At 36.7% G+C, this 7,037-nt stretch overlaps 1 pseudogene; it reads right to left on the reverse strand.

Moving 5' to 3' along the window:
• Positions 1-4,705: 4,705 nt before the first annotated feature.
• On the reverse strand, positions 4,706-5,592 carry LOC138155442 (large ribosomal subunit protein uL29m pseudogene; annotated as a pseudogene).
• Positions 5,593-7,037: the final 1,445 nt, after the last annotated feature.

Raw genomic sequence — 7,037 nt, forward strand, 5'->3', positions numbered from 1 at the left:
AGGAAGGAAGGAAGGAAGGAAGGAAGGAAGGAAGGAAGGAAGGAAGGGAGGAAGGAAGGAAGGAAGGAAGGAAGGAAGGAAGGAGGGAAGGAAGGAAGGAAGGAAGGAGGGAAGGGAGGAAGGAAGGAAGGAACGAGGGAAGGAAGGAGGGAGGGAAGGAAGGAAGGAGGGAGGGAGGGAGGAAGGAGAAGAAATGGAGAGAGAAAGGAAAGGGGAAAAGTAAAAGAGATGGAGGAAGAGAAGAAAGGAAGGGAGGGAAAAGAGAAAGAAGAAAAAAGAAGGAAACAGAAAGAAAAGGAGATGAAAGAAATCTCAGAGTCAGCTTGAGAAAAGGTTTTCCCTGTTCTCAAACAATAATGTGTTACAATCTACAACCTCCTTCCCATGTTGCATCAAGGCTTATCAAGAAAATCATTTGGCTCCTCCATTTTCTGCCCTCTCAGAAGATGTAATGTCAACACATTCAATGAAGTGACATGCCAAGCAATCAGCCTTACTACTGGACATCCCATTTCCTCCTTTCATCCCCTCTGAATAGGTCCCCTTTTGATAATTTCAATTTCTAATTTAATGAAATGTGCATGCCTCTATCAGAGCCTGCCACGTTTATTTGCTTTTATTTTCTTTCTGTAATTCCCGGGTTCTTTTTTCACTTATCTTTGCTAAAAAATCACCCACTCTGGACTCTGGATATCTGTACAATTTAAGAGTCTATAAAAGTGTAATTTAAAGGTCAACTTTTTTTTGTCATTTCAAAAACAAGTTGGTTTTTCTCTCCACACCATTCTTGTTATTGTTAAAGAAAGAAAATGTGTCCTCCCTTCCTCCCTCTTGCCTGTTCACTCCATTCTCATCCTGCATGACCCAGATAAAACAGTATCTGCTTTGTGATAATGATCTTTCCATCCTTTGAATCCTTATAGCACAATCTTTGTCTTATATTTACTTATCTCTTCTACAGAATCAGAATCAATGAGTACAGGGGCCATTGCTTATTTATTTATTTTTTATCCCTCGCAGTGAGACTGTATCAGGGTATACTGTTTTGAACAAAGCAAGTGCTTTGTAAATGTTTCTTAAATGAATTAGAAAAGTGTGTCTTCTATTTTCAACACTATGATTTGAAAGAACATTCTCCTTAGACATTATACCAAGCAAAAAAAAAATCCATGTGATAATAGAATTTAAAAAGCTAAACATCACATTCACAGATAGTCACACTATAATGGGACAAGGACCTTCCATGTTGATAAGATTGTTCTAAGCTCATTACCAACACAGAATTTGAAGAGTGACTAATGTCCCAGAATCCTTGAAAGAAAAAAAAAGATCAAATGAGGAAGTCCAATGTGGAAGAATAAATTGTGGTAAAAAACTTTAAACATCGGGGTCAATGAAAATGTGGCAAACTACTGAAGATAGGCTATGGAGTCATCATCATTTAACATTCATCTTTGGTACTCTAACAATTGCCTTCAATTACAATTTGCAAGAGAGAAGCAGTGTTCCATAGGGGATAGACAACTAGCTTTAGAATTTGAAAGACTTGGGTTCAAGAACCCTGGGTAAATCAATTAACCTATCAGTACTCCAGGCAAGTAGTCCTCAACATGTGATCAATATGATTCCCTGAGACCCTTTCAGAGGTGTTTTTTTAAGGTTAAAACAATTTTCATTAAAACATTGAGATATTTTAATTTCTAACATGTAAATATCCATAGATCACAACACATATAAAACAAAAGATCTTTAGAACACATTCAATTTTTTTTTAGGATTATAATGATATCCTGTGATCAAAAGTTTTAAAACTATTGCTTTAGGCAACTCTCTAAGAGTCTAAATTTCTGATGTTCTATCTGGTATTGGTGAAGGGCATTTGCTTACTATAGCAGTGAAGTAATAGATTCATCCTTTTATCTCCATCCTGTTTGAGGTAGGCAAGGAGTTTTTTGTTGTTTTTCATTCTGTTTTGATTTTCCTTTTGTTTTAATGGAATCAATTTGTTTGGTTTAAATAATACTTAAAGAATAAAGTTAGGCCCTTTATAATATATATAGCATTATATATATTATGTATAATATATATATATATATATATATATATATATAGTCTCCCCCCACCATCTTTTCAGTCCTTTGACATCTTACACCCAGCCTTCCATATACTTTGCAATTCAGTGACACTGGCTCCTTGCTAGTCCTCAAACAAGTTAGTCCATGTCCAGCCTCCAAACACCTTCATTGACCGCCCCTAAGCCTGGAATACTTTCCCTCTTCATCATCACCTCCTGGCTTCCCTAGCCTTCTTCAAGAACCACATAAAACCCCACCTTCTACAGGAAGTCTTTCCCCATCCTTCTTAATTTTAATGCCTCCCTTCAGTTAATTATTGCCTATTGTCAGTATGTAGTTGTTTACACTAGATTTTAGACTGTCAGTTCCTTGATAGCAGAGATTGTCGATTTATATCCCCAGAATTTGGCACAGTGTCTAGAATATAGTGTATGCTGAATGAATGCATATTGACTGAATTTTTAAGAAAAGTTCTATGTAATCCTTTTATGAAGTGTGGAGTCCTTCCAAATATGATCTAAACCCAATGGAGTATAAGATTTTTATCTTTGTATTCATAATATCTAGCACGATATCCAGGGCATATGGGCCAGTGTGGCTCAGCTAACAGTGACAGTCTATGCTGGATGAATTGGGCTGCAACCATCATTGATTTCACTGACATCTGCCTCCAAGCCTGGTGGAGATGGCACAGGACCCTGACCTCAAGGGTCTTGGAACTAGTAGTATACTAGCCCCTGTAGTCATCCCTGAACAACAAATAAACACATAACAGATAATCATAGGTATATGCATGTAGCACTTTTATGTTTGCAAAGAACTTTATAAAATATTACTTCATATATTCTTCACTACAATCCTGGGAAGTAGATGATATTATCATCCGCACTTTTCCAAATGAGGAAGTTGAAGCAGAGAGAGGTCAAGTGACTTTCCCAAAGTCACATAGCTAGCAAGTATCTGAGGCTAGATTTGAAGGTCTTTCTGACTTCAGACCCACTGTTCTCTCCACAGTGTCACTTAGCTGCCTCAGGGGAATTGGAGGGATAACATTGTGAAGAAGGTATCCACCTTCCACATTGCCACCACCATCAGTTGCTCATCAACTGCTACCAAAGAGTACATGAGCCCAAGAACCTCGGGAATGGCAGCATACCCCAGCCCTCATGTTCTGCTTCTAGCTCAGCCTTCATAGCCATTATCCAGGGAAGGAACCCCATGGAGAAGGGCTTCCAGACATCCCTAGCAGCTCCCTGTCAGCTTCTAATAATAAGGAAATTTGGCTAGTCTAGCTAAAGCAACATGATACACTGAGGGAGACAGGAGAAAGCATGGGCCCAATGAGTCAAGCCACCACCTTAACATTTTCATCCTTGATCATTATTTCCCCTTGGACTCTGAGAGAGATTTCCCAGGATTTTGAGCCCTAGAGCTTTGGGAATAGCAATGCTTCTAGCCAGTGGTGACCACCATCATCCTTAGAAGCAATTCCTGTGGAGATGAATCCTGGGCAATTTCTCCTACAAGGATTACAGCCAGATCCATTGAAGACCCAGAAAAGAAATCTCTTGTCAGCAAAGGCCCTGGTACTGCCAAATTGTTCAACATCAGAAACTGATAAGATTTTATCAGTGGAAGTGTCACTTAAAAAAAAAAGCATTACCATCTGCTTTGCCACTACACCCTAAGGACCATGAGATTTTTTTTTTCCATCTGACTTCCAGCTGAATCTTTCCATAAGTGTAATATGCTCCCATCAGAATGTGATCTCCTTGAAAGCAGAAAATTATTTTTCTATTCCTAATCACAATGCTTAGCACATAGAAAGGTCATTATAGTTGCTTTATTCATTTATTCACAGAGTATTAAAATAGAAATAGCTTAACAAATAAATGGTCTTTGTAACCCTATACTTAGCATCACACATGAAACATAGTGAGTACTCAATAAATACTTATTGATTACTTAATTTAATTAGAAATATAATTCAGTAAAAACACAAAAAACTTACCCTACTTTGTCAAGTAAATGTTTTCTAGGAAGGCTTCCGTACTGGTTTTATCTGATTTTAGATGATTGCCTTGTTTTTGACCCTGAAAAATACTATATCTAGGCATAGTAATGGATCAATGATTTGTTATTTTTTAAAAGCACTTTGGAGAATACACATTTACTGTGGGACAGGCTCCACTCCCTCTAGTGTATCAATAATATTGGAATATTTAACAACTCACTAAATAAAAATCATTCAATAAAAATCAATGTGATTTTTCTAGGTTGCCAAAATGAATTCAAATTATTAAATAAAGCGAACTTCCCTTGATTTTGCAAATCTATCACTTTTCTTACCTCCAAATGGGCCTAGTGAATTCTATGACCTAAAAAAGGTTAGCAAAAAGAAACCATTTTCTGTCAGGATATGCTGGGTAAACATCAAATTCCTTCTTATTGGCTAAATGCCGGCTGTTTGGTGAAACATTGAATTTCTATCAGTGAAAGCATGCCATCATGTTTTCCTGGAGTATCTGTATCTCCTTTTTACCAATCAAATGTACTAAAGAGATATTCAAGCTCAAATTCTTTTTGAAAGAATTTTCACAACTGGAATAGCAAAGATTTTTTTTTGAAATAACTTTTTAAATAAACCACTTACCATGAGTTTGCCATTATTTACCATCCAGCCTTAAATTACAACTTAAGTGGAAAGTTCCATTTTACCGAGGTGAGACAGTACTAGGACAAGGAAAAGAGTCCGCTGTATCCTTGGTTACATTCTAATCTGGGGCTTCTGTAGACGTGGGTGGAAATTTTCTCTGAAGCATTTTCTGTTTCTTCCTCTGCAAGTTTTTCTTCTTGGCTTTGCCATGTAAGTACTTCTCAAGCCTCAGTCTGACAAACTGTTCCACATAAGTCATTAAACAGAACTTTTTCTTGTTGTATCTTTTGTTTAGGTACCAAGGTATTAGCCACTGCTTGTACCTGTACCAGATGACACCTCCAAAAATGTCTTTTCTCCAAGCACCTGGTCTTGGCCTTTCTTGACCTGTCTGAAGAAGTCTCAAAGCATCATCTCTTTCCCGAATAACTTTATCCAAAGCATCCATGGACTCTGACACCTTGTCTAATCGCTCTGGACTTGGCATTGGCAATCTCTGTCTTTTGGCCTCCTGCTCTAAGGTGAGAAGCGTATTTCTTTCTTTCAGAAGGACATACCAAAGTTTATGTAAATCTTCGTTACTCTTGTAGCTTAACTGTTCACAGGTCCATCCAGAACCTGATTTGACTGTTTCTTCTCCCCAATTTTTTGGGTCATTAAAAAATTCTTCTAGTCCTTTCCTTGATAAAGTAGTATGAATTAATTTATAATGGTGGAGGGGTATGATGTTGGCTACATTCTTGTTTAACTGAAAGTAAATCCCGGTCAGGGGGCGGGGTTCAGCGAGGCCTTCAACGTTCCTGGGACTTTCAGGGCAGCCACCAGGCCCCGACAGTGAGAGACTAGCCGTCCCGCGGCCATAGCCACCCTCTTTCCCTCACACCGCGCTTCTGCCGACTGTGCGCGCCTCTTTGGCTCCTCAAAGATTTTTTTTTAATGAAAATTTATAAAGCTGACCAATTAGTCTTACTTTATAGGTATTTCTTTTAAGAGCAAATTTGTATTGATATCTTTTTATATCATCTTCTTTATATTTTTTTTCTTCCTTACCGCCAGGAAAGTCAATCCACATTAAAAAAAGAAATCTTTTTAAAAGTGGCATGGGGGAAACTGGTTCAGTAAAAGTAACCAATATTATTTTAAAGCTGAAATTTCAAGCAATATTCCATATCCTTAGCATCCCATTTCTGAAAATAAATAGGGAGAGGTTCTTTATTAAATCTTTTCTTTTGGAGGTGGGGGGTGAATTTGATTGTTCTAATTATATGAAACATTTAGTTTCAATTGTTTTATTGTTGTTCTTTGTTTTAGTCAAATTCTTATTTCACTTTCCATCAGTTTATATAAATCTTTCCATGTTTCTAAGTATTCATAACATCCATCACTTCTCATATTTCAGCCATTGCGTTCTTCTATCACAACTTTTTTAGGCTTTATTCAATCAAACATTAATCTTGTTTCTAGTTCTTTGGTACTAAAAATATTAGTTATAATATTATATAATAACATATATATATATATATATATATATATATATATATATATATATAGTATCCTTTCTTGGTGTCTGTTTTCGTCCTTGATTTGCTTTAGCTTTCTACTTTCTCAGTTAGACTCCCATAACCTCTAATGTGTCTTAATAGGAAATAAGTTCATGAATTAGAGCTGGAGAGGCTATTTGAGTTATTCTATGTTAGCCACAGCACTATACAGAATGGTACAGTGAAAATTTTGAGCCAGAAGACCTAGACTCAAATGCTTCCTCTGCTACATAATACCTATTTGTCCTAAAGCAAGTGACCTATCTAAGCCTCAGTTTCCTTATCTGCCATGTTATTGACTAGATGTCATCTGCTGTCCCTTCCAGTTGTAGAACAGAAAAAAAAAATTGAAACCCTAGTTCACATAGGTAATGAGTAGAAGAATTAGGATTCCAACCCATGTCTACTGACTTCAAGTCTAACACTTTTTTTTCTACCAGGTTAATTTTTTTTTTCAGCTATCATGACACAAAAAAATAAAGAGGAAAAACACTCTTGCCTCTACTTTTCAACTTATGAAGGAGAGTAACCCCTGCATCAGTATCAAATATCTTATTAAATCTACCTTCAGCTCATCAATTTATAAATGCACCTTTTAAATCTGGGAATGAGAATGGGGGAAGAACTGTTTTGTTTTCTTGCTTCTGCTCATTTGATATATTTAATTTTAGTTTGGGAAAACAAGTTTAAACTCAATGGCATCATTAATGGGCTGCCCATTGAAGAACCATTCTGCATAATATCCTGTGCATAAAGTTGAAAATG

The sequence above is a fragment of the Petaurus breviceps genome, unplaced genomic scaffold, assembly GCF_028583685.1.
Source record: "Petaurus breviceps papuanus isolate PSGF00001 unplaced genomic scaffold, PetGlider_PUasm1.0 91133, whole genome shotgun sequence".
NCBI lineage: Eukaryota > Metazoa > Chordata > Mammalia > Diprotodontia > Petauridae > Petaurus > Petaurus breviceps.